The sequence below is a fragment of the Ranitomeya variabilis genome, chromosome 2, assembly GCF_051348905.1.
Source record: "Ranitomeya variabilis isolate aRanVar5 chromosome 2, aRanVar5.hap1, whole genome shotgun sequence".
In the NCBI taxonomy this organism is placed as follows: Eukaryota; Metazoa; Chordata; class Amphibia; order Anura; family Dendrobatidae; genus Ranitomeya; species Ranitomeya variabilis.
Genome location: NC_135233.1, coordinates 211,620,650 through 211,638,653, shown reverse-complemented (window position 1 = coordinate 211,638,653; position 18,004 = coordinate 211,620,650). Strand labels below are relative to the sequence as shown.

Sequence of the window (18,004 nt, the reverse complement as noted above, 5' to 3'; positions counted from 1 at the left end):
AATAATAAGGTTAGAAGAATTGCACACCAACCGTCTCCCAACCATTTTACTGTGGCGAGTGTACAGGATTTAATTTAAGGATAGGAGTGGCATACAGAAAATGGAAAAGTACATATCCAGGCTAAAAAAAAGAACAAAAAACAAACAAACCTAGTAATGGGCAATGAACTCAAGGCCTTTTCTAGATTTCCACAGCTTGGCACAAACATGTTATCAGCAGTGGAGTAGTCTCCAATCAAGCCATTGAAACATTTGAGGGGTCATTTGATTGCTGTTTTTTTTTTTTTTTACATCCTGTTGTCTTAAATAAAGCAACAATTTGGCTTTAACAGGCTTTATTTGGCTAGCCACTATTTATTGAGCCACTGGAAGTGCCACTCTCCCTCTTTTTTCCTTCTATTGTTGCTATGCTGCACCGGCTGAGACATGGCACCCAGCGGTTTTTGCCTCCCATGGACTCAAATCTTACAAGTGTGGTAAGCCCCAAGCACCCCCTCTAAAAAAAAATCTCAGCATTGTGTCTGATTTGTCCACATCTAAACCCAGATTTTCCATCTGAACCCTGGGACAGACATGTGAATGCGATGCCCAATGCCGTGTGAACGGGCTTAGGCTTCCTTCGCATTTCTTCCATCCTTTTCTTTTGGCTAGTAAAAATGTTACCGCTCCTTTGCCAATAAAAAAAAGGCAATGTGAAAAAGGCATTAAAAGCAAAAACCGAGAACAGGCTACATTTGGTAGGTGGGGGAGGATGGATCGAGTGGTGCAACGGCTTGTGGGCCTCAATGAAAAATTTCCAACAGGGCCCCAATTATTGCAGGTTTTTCATATATGGGAAAAAAAGGGACCTCTTGGGCACCACTAGGATCCAAAGCCTGGGTTACAATGCAAGATTAGACTTCAACTACTAATCAGACTTTTTTGTTTGTTTGTTTAAATCACCATTAGACTAATATCAGGCTATTAGGTTTAAAAATAGCCAAAAACTGACAAGGGGGCGTTTTTTCACAAAAAAAAAAAAACACAGAAAAAGGGGTCAACTTAAATCTTTGTGAAAATCTCTGCAGCTTTAGAATTCTGTTGCATTTAGCGTAGAAAATCTGTAAAGCAACCGCAAGGGTATTGTTCACACGTTACATGTTTGCTGCAGAAAGTTCTGCAATTGTCTCATTCATCAGATACAACCCCATTTAGATGGATGGAACCAATTTTCAGTTGCAGACATTTATCAAGATCTACAGCAACAGTGATATATAGGGATTAATGTGCCCGCTAATAGAGATAGGAGTGCGGAATATGCTAAATTTACATAGTGGTTTGTGAAAAGTATAAAAAAAAAACAAAACAAAACACTGGCACGTCTCATAAATCTTGCTCGCTGCTCTACTGGACGGCTCCTATCTCCCAGCAACCAGATGCCTTTTCCTTTCCAGTATAACAAAAGAAAAGCTCCAGTAAACAATATGAGCTCTGCGCTCACAATAGAGGCGATCAGAATCGCTCTGCAACGTTACGGAGCCATTTAACTCTCGCGTTTGCTGTAAATGAGGCAACTTTAGATTTATAAACGTTCGGCTCATTAGCTGCCGGTTGTACGGTAAGGGTCAGGCAATAGGTTTTGTTTTAATACGTTATGGAAGATCAGTTTCATATAAAATATTCATAAAAACACAGAATTGCAAAACAAAAAGTCTGTAAATAGGCAATCAGGTGAACAAGGTTTATATTGTTTCCTGCACGTCTGTGATGCCAAATGGCTATTCAGTCATTAAGCTGGAAGCGTGCCAGTCATCTCAGGTGGCTTCAGCACACGTCGTGTGCGTTTATGAGGAACGCAGTTTGGCCGCTATATACCTCTATCCTGAAACTGGTTTCTCAGTTGCTTATTTTTAGTTGCCACTGAGCTGGTGTGTGTAGACTAGCTACCATCACGTCTACCGGGGAAAGACATGTGAGTCACCCGTCAGGGCAGTCGGGTACTCGTTACCGGGTCCGGTCGCAATTAAAGTGGTGGTCACGGTGGCAGTGACCCGGTCCGTGGACCCGGGCGCCGAAGTAAAAGGAAAAGGTCTTTTAAGGGAGTTGTAATAAAGTTTGTGTTCGTGACGCCACCTGTGGTTCTCGGTCAGAGGGGACCAACGCTGCTTGAAAGGGTCACCTGGGGTGATGTTACTGCAGCAAAGATGGTGACGCTTCCCACAGGTGAAGCGGGGTCCCCAGGGCTCGCAGTGTGCTGGGCAGGGATGGTGTATGCCGGCAAATAAATGGAGGACACAGAGTTGTAACGTCTTTTCCTGGTTTACTGGTTGTAAGCAGCCGCAGTCCAGAGTACCAGCAGCAGGTGGGGATGTGGTCCAGCTGGCTTGGAGGCAAAGGTGGATTCCTATCCCAGGTGAAGTCCGTAAGCCTTGCTACTCGCACTGGTATGCAAGGTCTTTCCTGCCTGTGGCTTGCTGACAAAGTCCTCTCTCTCCTGTCCTGAGACAGTTACCCTTATAGACAGTTACCCTTATGGTGGCAGTGTGAGCCTTTTTATAGGGTCTCTGTCACCACCCGGGCTCTTAGTGTACTGCTGCACCTTCAGTTGTGGGTGCGAGCAAATTACATAAAGTCCTATGCCCTCCGGTTCTGCCGTATGACCTGGAGCACAGCATCGGGCCCCCGGTGCCCGGTTCCTGCACTTCAGCTCAGAGGGTGCCCGGTCACAGTTCCCCTCTAAGCCCTTTCCTTCTCCTGTGCTTTTTTCCTCAGATGCTCACTACATCCCAACCCTTCACGTCATCTTCCTTTCCTGGAGCTGCAGCTCACATGTGGCTGCACAGCCCCACTCTCTGCTCTCAGTCCTTACACTTCCACTGTCTCTCCAGACTGATCTCCTTGGTCTCCCTGGACCAACTGTCTAACTCCTCCTCCAGACCAGAATACAAAGTTGGGGAAGCTCCCCTGAATCTGGGTTCAGAGCTCCCCTTCTGACCTGGATTCAGAATGTGTTGCATGTAAGTGCATTACCTGGTAAAAGGAATCCCCCTTGCCTCCACGCATGATATTGCCCTCCCCGAAAGGAAGGCAACATCACTGTAACAACTGGTTACATGGGGTGTTACACAAATCATTGGTGCCCAAGAAGTAAAGGGGTCAATTAATTTATTAATTTCCTTTTCCAAAGCAGGTGGAATTTTGCATTACGATGAGCAGTTGGAATGCAAAGGGTCCATGTATTTTTCTTGCAAAGGGACTATTTCCTGTCTGATTTTTCGTATATACAGTATAGAGACATTGCTGCTTTCTATTCTCTATGAAACGCATCCTCAGAAGCATCAGCTGCATGAAGAACATTATACAACAGATTCACAGTTACACTGCTCATTACTAACACTGTGCTGTGAATCCAGCACTATTGGAACCAGTCAGACTCAGCATGTGCTTATGCAGCGCCCCAGAGTCCTGGTCGTTGCAGTACTGTGGCTCCGCCACTAAGGGGAGCTGTGGTACGTCCGATGGCACCGAAGGAGTTCATCTGATCAGGTATCACAGACACCAATACATTTCACCGCCGGGCCTCCAGGGGGAGCTAAGGGTTCTATTCATTAGGCCACTCCTCACACACTGGTAAAACTGGGGGTCAGGCAGGAAGTTAGAGAGAAAGCTGACTGGGTTGGAACCAGGCAACACCTTGTGGCAGAGGGTGTTGCGGGAGAAGATTCGGTAGGGTCTCTGTCAGGGGTGGGATCCTGACAGAGACTTGGCAACTAGAGAGAAAGCAACGGGACCGTGCCTGCTCAGTATAGCGGCGGTGCCCAAGAAGGGATTGGAAGCGAGATAGATTGTGCTGAGTGAGAAACGAGATCAAAGCGACAAGGAGAATACCAGTAGGGGTCGTGCTGTAAGACCGAGGCAACATTCTACTGAGGCGCACAACCGGCGGCCGGAACGCCAAGGGAGTATTACAATATTCAGCTTCAAGCAATACTCTAAACAGCGGCAGGACAGTCAGTCTAAGGCGGGCTGTCTCACTTAAATCACCTATGCAGTCTTGGGGGGCAACTTGTGGAGAGGGGCGACTCTAGGGTCCCGGAAGAGCTCCGAGCCTACCCATCAAACGGGTGCCGTTCTAACCGCAACATCAGGGAGGAACGGAGAATTAGCAGAACATCATCTAATTGAGTTGTGAGGGAACTTAAGAAACGGACACAACAGTTGTGGGGACTTTCCGTAAGCACAGCAGGGAAGAACCGCAACACATAGCGCTAGAAGGAAGGCACAGATTTCTACCTGCTAAGAGAACTCTGGAGGTGCCATTGGACCAGCCGGACTTGCGCAGCCTGGCTATCTGGACTCCGGACTGAGGACCAAGAGATCTTCAGTAAAGAGGTAAAGAGACTGCAACCTGGTGTCCTCGTTATTTACTGCACCGCACCACTACAGCATCACCACCACCATCATCTACCTACATCTATCACTGTACGCCCCTCAGCAGGGTCACGGACCGGGCCTAGCCACCGTGACAACCCCAGAGCAGAGACTCACAGGCCCGGTACCGGGTACCCCTCGGCCCTGCGGCAGTGGGGGCGCTACACTTAGACCCCAAACTATTGTCATCTATGTGGAGGTCTTTTAACATTGATGACGTCCATTCTTTTTGTTTTATAAGTCCGTGCCTCAGTTTTAGTTAGAGTCAGACAGCTGTATTACTCTGGCGAGGTTTGCAACGCAATGCTCGACGTGGACAGCAGCTTTCTCAACCAGGGTGTGACAGCTTCATAGAAATACATGCTGTGACACTCTGGTCCGGAGAGCCGCTGGCCAGTCGGAGCTTTTTTTTTTGCAGTCTCTGTTGGATATCAAATTGGCAGCTAATTTGCTTAAAAAATATAACCTGTCAGATACTAAGTCAGTTATTTTTCTTCAAGTGTGGTGGACTATTTAGCACTAGCCAATATTCTCTGGGCATTCATTTGTAGGTGGTTAGTTTTGTAACTATGTCCCTGTCTATTTTTTATGTATTTTATTTATGTACTTTGAATAAAAATTATTCTTTTATTTTGGTATATGCTTCCCACTTTTTTAAGGCTATATTTTGGTTGCAAGTGCCAACACGCCTAGGCCATTTTCTTCTTTTTGGTTTATTCTAATTTGCTTAAAAATTGCTGGAGGCTTAGACTATCTACCATTTGTCTGTCTGCACCATCCTGGGAGTGGTGAGCAATGGCCCTTGCACAAGATCTCTGGCAGAGGAACAGAGCACCGAAAAAAAAGTTTCCTGTCAGTCACTGACCATAGACCAGCAGCAAGTGTGGGAAAAGGGAGAGTGGCTTTAGAGCTGCACGTGCAGGAGCAAGCCCCCTGTATTTGAGGCTTATTTGCATGACAATTTGCTGATTGATTTCTATAAAACAGAAGCACAGACTTGTACAAAGTTATAGACGTCATGAATATTACAAGAATTTTACATAGATGACCTTAGCTTAGGATCTAAAAACCTGCTGACAGTGTCTCTTTAAAGGAAATAGATAAAATGAAAACCTTGCACTCAACTTAGATGCTCAAGTGTTCTGACCCCAATGGCGAGGGTCTCAGAGGAACGTGGAAGTCTGCAGAATACAAAAATCCAGCTCATAGGGCAGTGGTAACTGGGTTGACCATATATCTACTCCTAACGCCAACACTAGAAGTAGCCGGGGATCATTCCTACGTTGATTCTAGATGACACGCGCCAGCCGGAGAATCTAGCTACCCCTAGTAGAGGAAAACAAAGACCTTTCTTGCCTCCAGAGAAGGGGACCCCAAAGCTGGATAGAAGCCCCCCACAAATAATGACGGTGAGGTAAGAGGAAATGACAAACACAGAAATGAACCAGGTTTAGCACAGAGAGGCCCGCTTACTGATAGCAGAATAAAGAAAGGTAACTTATATGGTCAACAAAAACCCTATCAAAATCCACACTGGAAATTCAAGAACCCCCGAACCGTCTAACGGTCCGGGGGGAGAACACCAGCCCCCTAGAGCTTCCAGCAAAGGTCAGGATGTAGATATGGAACAAGCTGGACAAAAATACAAAACCAAAACAAATAGCAAAAAGCAAAAGGCAGACTTAGCTGATATAACTGGAACCAGGATCAGTAGACAAGAGCACAGCAGACTAGCTCTGATAACTACGTTGCCTGGCATTGAACTGAAGGTCCAGGGAGCTTATAAAGCAACACCCCTAACTAACGACCCAGGTGCGGATAAAGGGAATGACAGAAAAACCAGAGTCAAAAAACTAGTAACCACTAGAGGGAGCAAAAAGCAAATTCACAACAGTACCCCCCCCCCTTAGTGAGGGGTCACCGAACCCTCACCACGACCACCAGGGCGATCAGGATGAGCGGCATGAAAGGCACGAACTAAATCGGCCGCATGAACATCAGAGGCGACCACCCAGGAATTATCCTCCTGACCATAGCCCTTCCACTTGACCAGGTACTGAAGCCTCCGCCTGGAGAGGCGAGAATCCAGGATCTTCTCCACCACGTACTCCAACTCGCCCTCAACCAACACCGGAGCAGGAGGCTCAGCAGAAGGAACTACAGGCACAATGTACCGCCGCAACAAGGACCTATGAAATACATTGTGAATAGCAAACGACACAGGAAGATCCAGACGAAAAGATACAGGATTAAGGATTTCCAATATCTTGTAAGGCCCAATAAAACGAGGTTTAAATTTGGGAGAGGAGACCTTCATAGGAACAAAGCGGGAAGAAAGCCATACCAAATCCCCAACGCGTAGTCGGGGACCCACACCGCGGCGGCGGTTGGCAAAGCGCTGAGCCTTCTCCTGTGACAACTTCAAGTTGTCCACCACATGATTCCAGATCTGCTGCAACCTATCCACCACAGAATCCACCCCAGGACAGTCAGAAGGCTCCACATGACCCGAAGAAAATCGAGGATGGAAACCAGAGTTGCAGAAAAAAGGCGAAACCAAGGTGGCGGAACTAGCCCGATTATTAAGGGCAAACTCAGCCAACGGCAAGAATGTCACCCAATCGTCCTGATCAGCAGAGACAAAACACCTCAAATAAGCCTCCAAAGTCTGATTGGTTCGCTCCGTCTGTCCATTAGTCTGAGGATGGAAAGCAGACGAAAACGACAAATCAATGCCCATCCTACTACAAAAGGATCGCCAGAACCTGGAAACGAACTGGGATCCTCTGTCTGACACAATATTCTCAGGGATGCCGTGCAAACGAACCACGTTCTGGAAAAACACAGGAACCAGATCGGAAGAGGAAGGCAGCTTAGGCAAAGGAACCAAATGGACCATCTTGGAGAAGCGATCACATATCACCCAGATAACGGACATGCCCTGAGATAGCGGAAGATCAGAAATGAAATCCATGGAGATATGAGTCCAAGGTCTCTTCGGGACAGGCAAGGGCAAGAGCAAACCGCTGGCACGAGAACAGCAAGGCTTAGCTCGAGCACAAGTCCCACAGGACTGCACAAATGACCGCACATCCCTTGACAAGGAAGGCCACCAAAAGGACCTGGCCACCAGATCTCTGGTGCCAAAAATTCCCGGGTGACCTGCCAACACCAAGGAATGAACCTCGGAAATGACTCTGCTGGTCCACTTATCCGGGACAAACAGTCTGTCAGGTGGACAAGACTCAGGCCTATCAGCCTGAAATCTCTGCAACACACGTCGCAGATCCGGAGAAATAGCTGACAAGATAACTCCATCTTTAAGAATACCAACAGGATCAGCGACTCCAGGAGCATCAGGCACAAAGCTCCTAAAAAGAGCATCGGCCTTCACATTCTTTGAACCTGGTAAATACGAGACAACAAAATCAAAGCGGGAGAAAAACAATGACCAGCGGGCCTGTCTCGGATTAAGGCGTTTAGCAGACTCGAGATACATCAGATTTTTGTGATCAGTCAAGACCACCACACGATGCTTAGCACCCTCAAGCCAATGACGCCACTCCTCAAATGCCCATTTCATGGCCAACAACTCCCGATTGCCCACATCATAATTTCGCTCGGCAGGCGAAAACTTCCTAGAGAAAAAGGCACAAGGTTTCATAACAGAGCAACCAGGGCCTCTCTGCGACAAAACGGCCCCTGCCCCAATCTCCGAAGCATCCACCTCAACCTGAAAGGGAAGTGAGACGTCAGGCTGGCACAAAACAGGCGCCGAAGTAAACCGGCGTTTCAACTCCTGGAAAGCCTCCACGGCAGCAGGAGCCCAGTTAGCTACATCGGAGCCCTTCTTGGTCATATCCGTCAAAGGTTTCACAATGCTAGAAAAATTAGCGATAAAACGACGGTAGAAGTTAGCGAAGCCCAAGAACTTCTGAAGACTCTTAACTGACGAGGGCTGAGTCCAATCAAGAATAGCTCGGACCTTGACTGGGTCCATCTCCACAGCAGAAGGGGAAAAAATGAACCCCAAAAAGGGAACCTTCTGTACACCAAAGAGACACTTTGAGCCCTTGACAAACAAAGAATTTTCACGCAAAATTTTAAAGACCAACCTGACCTGCTCCACATGCGAATCCCAATTATCAGAAAAAACCAAAATATCATCCAGATAAACAATCAAAAATTTATCCAGATACTTCCGGAAAATGTCATGCATAAAGGACTGAAAAACTGAAGGCGCATTGGAGAGCCCAAAAGGCATCACCAAGTACTCAAAATGACCTTCGGGCGTATTGAATGCGGTTTTCCATTCATCACCTTGCTTAATGCGCACAAGGTTGTACGCACCACGAAGGTCTATCTTGGTGAACCACTTGGCACCCTTAATCCGGGCAAACAAGTCAGACAACAGCGGTAAAGGATACTGAAATTTGACAGTGATCTTATTTAAAAGCCGATAATCAATACAAGGTCTCAAAGATCCGTCCTTTTTTGCCACAAAAAAGAATCCCGCACCAAGAGGGGAAGAAGACGGACGAATATGTCCTTTCTCCAGAGACTCCTTGATATATGAACGCATAGCGGTATGTTCAGGTACCGACAGATTAAACAGTCTTCCCTTAGGAAATTTACTGCCTGGGATCAAATCTATAGCACAGTCACAGTCCCTATGAGGAGGCAGTGCACTGGACTCAGACTCACTGAAGACATCCTGATAATCAGACAAATACTCCGGAACTTCCGAAGGCGTAGAAGAAGCAATAGACACAGGCAGGGAATCCCCATGAATACCACGACAGCCCCAACTTGAGACTGACATAGCCTTCCAGTCCAGGACTGGATTATGGGTCTGTAACCATGGCAGCCCTAAAACAACCAAATCATGCATTTTATGTAAAACCAGGAAACGTATCACCTCGCGGTGTTCAGGAGTCATGCACATGGTAACCTGTGTCCAATACTGCGGTTTATTTGCTGCCAATGGTGTAGCATCAATACCCCTAAGAGGAATAGGATTTTCTAATGGTTCAAGAGTAAAACCACAGCGCTTAGCAAATGAGAGATCCATGAGACTCAGGGCAGCACCTGAATCTACAAACGCCATGACAGGATAAGATGACAGTGAGCAAATCAAAGTTACAGACAGAATAAATTTAGGTTGCAAATTACCAACGGTGACAGGACTAACAACCTTAGCTATACGTTTAGAGCATGCTGAGATAACATGTGTAGAATCACCACAGTAGTAGCACAAGCCATTCCGGCGTCTATGAATTTTCCGCTCATTTCTAGTCAGGATTCTATCACATTGCATTAAATCAGGTGTCTGTTCAGACAACACCATGAGGGAATTTGCGGTTTTTCTATCACATTGCACCGAATTAGGTGTCTGTTCAGACAACACCATGAGGGAATTTGCGGTTTTGCGCTCCCGCAACCGCCGGTCAATTTGAATAGCCAGTGCCATAGTATCATTCAGACCTGTGGGAATGGGAAAACCCACCATAACATTCTTAATGGCTTCAGAAAGACCATTTCTAAAATTAGCGGCCAGTGCACACTCGTTCCAATGTGTCAGCACGGACCATTTCCGAAATTTTTGGCAATACACTTCAGCCTCGTCCTGCCCCTGAGACATAGCCAGCAAGGCCTTTTCTGCCTGAATCTCAAGATTGGGTTCCTCATAAAGCAAACCGAGCGCCAGAAAAAACGCATCAAGATCAGCCAATGCCGGATCTCCTGGTGCCAGCGAAAAAGCCCAATCCTGAGGGTCGCCCCGTAAGAACGAAATAACAATTTTTACTTGCTGAGCAGAGTCTCCAGATGAACAGGGTCTCAGGGACAAAAACAACTTACAATTATTCACGAAATTCCTAAACTTAAACCTGTCTCCGGAAAACAGTTCAGGAATCGGTATTTTAGGTTCTGACATAGGATTTCTGATAACATAGTCTTGTATGCCCTGCACACGAGTAGCCAGCTGGTCCACACTTGTAATCAAGGTCTGGACATTCATGTCTGCAGCAAGCATAGCCACTCTGAGGTAAAGGGGAAGAAGAAAAAAAAAAAAAAAAAACTCAGAATCTTCTTTCTTATAATCCCTCTTCTGCAATGCATTAAACATTTAATACTGGCCTGGCAAACTGTTCTGACCCCAATGGCGAGGGTCTCAGAGGAACGTGGAAGTCTGCAGAATACAAAAATCCAGCTCATAGGGCAGTGGTAACTGGGTTGACCATATATCTACTCCTAACGCCAACACTAGAAGTAGCCGGGGATCATTCCTACGTTGATTCTAGATGACACGCGCCAGCCGGAGAATCTAGCTACCCCTAGTAGAGGAAAACAAAGACCTTTCTTGCCTCCAGAGAAGGGGACCCCAAAGCTGGATAGAAGCCCCCCACAAATAATGACGGTGAGGTAAGAGGAAATGACAAACACAGAAATGAACCAGGTTTAGCACAGAGAGGCCCGCTTACTGATAGCAGAATAAAGAAAGGTAACTTATATGGTCAACAAAAACCCTATCAAAATCCACACTGGAAATTCAAGAACCCCCGAACCGTCTAACGGTCCGGGGGGAGAACACCAGCCCCCTAGAGCTTCCAGCAAAGGTCAGGATGTAGATATGGAACAAGCTGGACAAAAATACAAAACCAAAACAAATAGCAAAAAGCAAAAGGCAGACTTAGCTGATATAACTGGAACCAGGATCAGTAGACAAGAGCACAGCAGACTAGCTCTGATAACTACGTTGCCAGGCATTGAACTGAAGGTCCAGGGAGCTTATAAAGCAACACCCCTAACTAACGACCCAGGTGCGGATAAAAGGAATGACAGAAAAACCAGAGTCAAAAAACTAGTAACCACTAGAGGGAGCAAAAAGCAAATTCACAACACTCAAGTGAAGAATTTAATGTAGTACACCACAAAACGTTTCGGTCCAAAAGGCAGGACCTTCATCAGTTACGTACTGTTGGAACAGTGGAGGGTAGACACGACTAGCGTGTCAGTAGGTACATGTGACTGCAGTGTCTGTATAAGAATACTTAGAGAAAAAACCAGACCTGGTATGTGTTGTAGCTTTTGTGCGTGCCCAATTCAGATGCGGTGTCCACCGCTCGTCACTGACCCTGCAGTCACATGTGCCTACTGACACGCTAGTCGTGTCTACCCTCCACTGTTCCAACAGTACGTAACTGATGAAGGTCCTGCCTTTTGGACCGAAACGTTTTGTGGTGTACTACATTAAATTCTTCACTTGAGCATCTAAGTTGAGTGCAAGGTTTTCATTTTATCTATTGTAAGGTGTGGGAACCTACCTTTGCACCTCCATCCAGTGGTGCACGCGCTCTTGTTTCTTTAAAGGAAATGTCAGCAGGTTTTGCTATGTGATCGGAGAGCGGCATGATACAGGGCCAGAGAGCCCGATTTCAGTGATGTGTCATTTAATAGGTTTTGCTCTTCTGTTATAATACAAATCAGTGTTTTATTAGCAGGAGATCATCACTACAGGACAAAGCGTCTTGCGCCTCCTGGTCCAACTTTGCCCCCACCACTGATTAGCAGCTTTCTGCCCATGCACAGTGTACACAGAAAGCTACCAATCAAGGATGTGGGAGGGGTTCTTCACAGTTCAGCATTCAGAGCTCTGCTAGACCTACAGCAGAGAAAAGGAAGGGATAGTTCACTGGGTGCAAAAGTTGTTATACATCACTGAAATCCAGGTCTCTGCTTCTACATCATTTTGCTCTCAGATAAGAAAGCAAAAATCTAACATATTCCTTTTAAGCAGAAGCATATGTGCATACAGTGGCTTGCAAAAGTATTCACCCCCTTAGCTTTGTACCTATTTTGTTACATTACAACCTGTGTTTATATATTTTTATAATCCGATTTGTGTGTGATGTATCAGCACTAAATAGTCTAAGTTGGCAAAGTGAGAAAAATATAGACAAATTACATTTATAGGATCGAATAAATAAAAATGGTCATGCGCATATGTATTCTCACCCCTTTTGCTATGAAGCCCCTAAAAATTTCTGGTACAAGAAATTACCTCCATAAGTCCCATGCTTAGTGATAGATTGCAATTGCACAGGTGGACATCCTAAGTGTCACATGTGTCAGTAAATACACTTTACCTTCTCTGAAAGGCTACATAGACTGCAATACCATTAACAAGATGCACCCCTAACCAAACACCATGAAGACCAAGCTGATCTCCAAACAATACAATGAAGACCAATGAGATCTCCACACAACAATGAAGACCAATGAGATCTCCACACAACACCATGGAGACCTACAAACAATACAATAAAGACCAAGGAGATCTCCAAATAACACTGAAGACCAATGAGATCTCCACACAACACCATGAACACCAAGGAGATCTACAAACAATACAATGAAGACCAAGGAGATCTCCAAACACTACAAAGACCAATGCGATCTCCACACAACACCATGAACACCGAGATCTACAAACAATACAATGAAGACCAAGGAGATCTCCAAACAATACAAAGACCAATGCGATCTCCACACAACACCATGAACACCAACGAGATCTACAAACTATACAATGAAGACCAAGGAGATCTCCAAACAATACAATGAAGACCAATGAGATCTCCACACAACAATGAAGACCAATGAGATCTCCAAACAATACAAAGACGACCAAGGAGATCCCCACACAACACCATTAACACCAAGGAGATCTCCAAACAATACAATGAAGTCCAAGGAGATCTCCAAACAATACAATGAAGACCAATGAGATCCCCACACAACACCATTAACACCAAGGAGATCTCCAAACAATACAATGAAGACCAATGAGATCTCCACACAATGAAGACCAAAGAGATCTCCAAACAAGTCAGGCACAAAGTTGTTGAGAAGTACAAGTCAGGGTTGGGTTATAAGAAAATATCCCAATCTCTAATGATCCCAGGAGCACCATCAAATCCATTATCATCAAATGGAAAGAGAATGGTACCACAACAAACCTTCCAAGAGAGGATCACCCACCAAAACTCAGCCTGGGCAAGGAGGGCATCAGTCAAAGCTCAGACCTTAATCCAATGGAGAATCTGTGGTTAAACTTGAAGATTGCTGCTCACCAAAGGAAACCATCTAACTTGAAGGAGCTGGAGCAGTTTTGCCTTGAGGAAAGAGCAAAAATGTAAGTGACAAAATGTGGAAAGCTCAGAGACTTATCCAAAGCGACTTGCAGCTGTAATTGCCACAAAAAGAGGCTCTACAAAGTACTGACTTTAGGGGGTGGGGGGTGAAAAGTCATGCACATTGAAGTTTTCAGTCATTTTGTCCTATTTGTTTGCTTCATATTAAAAAGAAAATTAAAATGTTCACAGTTGTCGGCATGTTCTTTACATGAACTGATGTCAACCCTCAAAAAAAAAAACCAAACTGAAATAACAGACTGACTTTGAAAAAATGCCAAGGGGATGTGGGAGGGGGAGGGGGGGTGGAGGATATTTTCACAAGCCACTGTACTTTCAGTCTACTACTCACTCTTCCCCTCTTGGGTTTCAATAGACTGTGGTAATCTCTCACTTAAGGTACCGTTACACTAAACGACTTACCAACGATCACGACCAGCGATGCGATCGTTGGTAAGTCGTTGTGTGGTCGCTGGGGAGCTGTCACACAGACAGCTCTCTCCAGCGACCAACGATCAAGGGAACGACTTCGGCATCATTGAAACTGTCTTCAGCGATGCCGAAGTCCCCCTGCAGCACCCGGGTAACCAGGGTAAACATCGGGTTACTAAGTGCAGGGCCGCGCTTAGTAACCCGATATTTACCCTGGTTACCATTGTAAAAGTAAAAAAAAAAACACTACATACTCACCTTCTGATGTCTGTCACGTCCCCCGGCGTCCACAGGGTTACGTGCTGCTGCTCAGAGCTTCCTGCACTGAATGTGTCAGCGCAGGCAGCAGCGGTGATGTCACCGCTGTGCTCTGCTTTACGGCCGGCCGGCGCTGACACATTCAGTGCAGGGAAGCCGCTGGCGGGGGACGTGACAGACATCAGAAGGTGAGTATGTAGTGTTTTTTTTAACTTTTACAATGGTAACCAGGGTAAATATCAGGTTACTAAGCGCGGCCCTGCGCTTAGTAACCCAATATTTACCCTGGTTACAAGTGAACACATCGCTGGATCGGTGTCACACACACCGATCCAGTGATGACAGCAGGTGATCAGCGACGAAATAAAGTTCTGGACTTCTAGCTCTGACCAGCGATATCACAGCGGGATCCAGATCGCTGCTGCGCGTCAAACACAACGAGATCGCTATCCAGGTCGCTGCAACGTCACGGATCGTCGTCGTTCTCGCTGCAAAGTCGCTTAGTGTGAAGGTACCTTAAGACAGCAAACCCTATTGCTTAGAACAAAACTGACTGTCTTCAATGCTAGGGTCCCACGAACATAAAATAATTAATACGATTTTCATCCAGAAAAATGGGATGATTCTCTCTCACCCATCATGTGCAGACCATATAAAATCAGTTCTTTTTTTAATCAGCAGTTATTAATTATCTTACAGGACCATGTACAGTTTCCTATGCTGCAAAATTGCAAAGTATCCATAAATTTCATGATGCTATACTGTGGCTCTGTAAGGCGTCCAATTTTTTTCCCCTCGTACCAATCCGATTTTGGATTTAAATCGCAGCATACTAAAAAAAATTTTTTAACAGATTGTTAGTAAAAAGAAGAAAAAAAGCGGTCATCAGCACTGCCCCTTTACATAACATTGGTCCGAGTACTAAAGAATAAAGGATCGGAGAACACGCAGATTTATATTGTGGTGCTAGCGAGCCCCAAGAGTGGCTTATAAGTGGAGGGGTGCAAGTTTTCCTGATAGATTATATTATACAGTTTCTTATATTTGCTTGTATGATTGACGTAAAAAAAGTTTGTTGAAACAGTGACTTAGTGTTTGTATACAACGCATTGCAGCATTTGTGGCAGAGATTGAATGTTATTTCCTTTTTCGAACTCTTCTTTTGTACGTGCGACTATCTTTAAGGAGCCCCTACTTGGCCAGAAATCCGCCCTTCGGGACAGAAGTCTGCCTATCAGTGACCCCTGTCACGTGATTACGGGTCGCTGATGAGTTGGCATGACAGCCAGAGGTCTCCTGGAGACCTCTATGGTTGTCACTGCCGGCTTGCTGTGAGCGCCACCTGGTGGTCGGCGCTCATGGCAAGTGAGGTGTTCTGCTACATAAAGGCAAACTGATTATCACTTGTATGTAGCAGAGCTGATCGGGTTATGGCAGCTTCAAGTCACCCATGGAGACTATTGAAGCATGCCAAAAGTAAAAAAAAAAAGTTTTGAAAAATTATAAAAAAATAAAAAAATATAAAAGTTTAAATCACACCCTTTAGCTCCATTCAAAAAATAAAAAAATAAACAAAAATCAAAACAGACATATTTGGTATCGCTGCATTCAGAATCACCCGATCCATCAAAAGAGAGGATAAACCTGATCGCTAAACTGTGTAGCGAGAAAAAAAAAAAAAAGTCAGAACGCCAGAATTACTTTTTTTGGTCATCACGACATTGCATTAAAATGCAATAATGGGCGATCAAAAGATCATATCTGCACCAAAACGGCATCGATAAGAACGTCAGCTCGGAGCACAAAAATAAGCCCTCACCCAACCCCAGATCACGCAAAAATGGAGACACTACAGGTCTCGGAAAATGGTGCTTTTTTTTTTTTTTAAACCAAAGCTTGGATTTTTTTTTCACCACTTAAATAAAAAAAGAACCTAGACATGTTTGGTGTCTATGAACTCTTATTGACCTGGAGAATCTTAAGAGCAGGTCCGTTTTAGTATTTGGTGAACATGGTAAAAAAGAATCCCAAAAACCGCTGTGGAATTGCACTTTTTTTTGCATTTTTGAGTACACGATATGGTAAAACCAATGGTATCATTCAAAAGTACAACTTGTGCCACAGAGAACAAGCCCTCACATGGCCATATTGACAAATATATATATATATTAAAAAAAAAAAAGTTATGGCTGTTGGAAGAAAGGGAACAAAAAACAAATGCAAAAACAAAAATGGGCTGCGGCGCAAAGGGGTTAATAGGACGTACAATTTTATACATTGTCCCCTAGGAGGTGAATCAGCAAATCCTGGTTAAGACCTGCAACCAAATAGCCGATTCTTGGACACTGAATTGATTTCTACAAAGTTGTTCCAGATTTTTGATCGTTGTCTGTAACCAAGAGGTTCTATGAATACATTACATATATATCTAGCGTATACGCTGTGCACTCTTCTATAGGTATTCATATGCATTAGCATAATGAAATTATGGGCAACACGGTGGCTCAGTGGTTAGCACTGCAGCCCTGCAGCTCTGGGGTCCTGGGTTCAAATCTCACCATGGACAATATCTGCAAGGAGTTTGTATGTTCTCCCTGTGTTTGCATGGGTTTCCTCCGGTTTCCTCCCACGTTCCAGAGACATTGATAGGGAATTTAGATTGTGAACCCCATCGGGGAAAGCAATAATGTATGTAAAGCGCTGTGGAATTAATGGTGCTATATAAGAGATTAAAATAAAATAAATAAATGTATCTAATTTTAATGCCTTGCAAGTATCTCCCCTCCAGAAAGGATTTCAGGCACCATAATGCAGACAACATAGTGTACATTGGATAATCAAATATTTTGGGTCAGGTTAGGTAATGACCTATACAATTGCAGTTTTTATTTTGAAGTATTGTCACTTCTTGGATTCATCAATGACTATTGCTTAAAAAGAAAAAAAAAAAAAAAACATCAGAAACTGCATTTGTGATTCCAGGCTAAAAAAAAAAAAAAAAAAAGAACCGAGAACGTCCATATGATGATGGTGATGATGGTACACTTACCTTGAAATCTGTGAAATTAGGAAACAAGAATTTTCTTCAGCTCAAAAAAGAGGTTGTGAAAGTGCCTTGTTCTTGGGCCATGTGTCCTTCACAAGGGCTCCGGCAGTCATCTGCGTGATCTAGCTTCCCGTGATTCCAGCGCAACTTCGCTGGGATGCAAATTTCATGTCATTCTGAAGAGCAGCATGCAAGAAAAGAGAAGGCAAAGACACCAGCCGTCTGGTTCACATCACTGACCCTGCCCTTGTAAAGCTGACATCACCCAGAGGAGACAATAAGTTGGGGACACAAAAGTTTCAATAAAAAGGTCGTATTTACTGTGTAGTAAGGAGACAAATAATTTTACAAGTGCTATTATGTGTCCTTTGCTTTACAAAATTGATTACGGTAAATACAATTTTCCTTAAAATTTTCCCCTTTAACACAAGATTTGCATCAGTTAGGTTTTGTCCTGTGTATTTTAAATACTAAATTTGTTTTGGGCATTGTATTTAGTTAGTTAAATTAAATTGCAGTTAAAGCAAAAAAATAAATAAAATGTAAACACCTTTAAGATTTATAGGGAAATGTGCGAGTAAGCAGTCTACATTGGCATGTAGGTCCTAAGAAGTTCTATAAAATGATACCTTGATAATCGGTGAACGGATGTTTTATTCCAGGG

At 44.6% G+C, this 18,004-nt stretch overlaps 1 protein-coding gene across 1 annotated transcript in view; it reads right to left on the bottom strand.

Annotated features, from left to right (window-relative positions):
• Positions 1-17,473, bottom strand: part of ADGRD2 (adhesion G protein-coupled receptor D2) — a 385,952-nt gene extending 368,479 nt beyond the window's left edge. The window contains exon 1 of the mRNA XM_077283561.1: positions 17,344-17,473. The gene's annotated coding sequence lies outside the window, so the exon portion shown is untranslated. The remainder of the gene's footprint in view (positions 1-17,343) is intronic.
• Between the last annotated feature and the right edge of the window lie 531 nt (positions 17,474-18,004).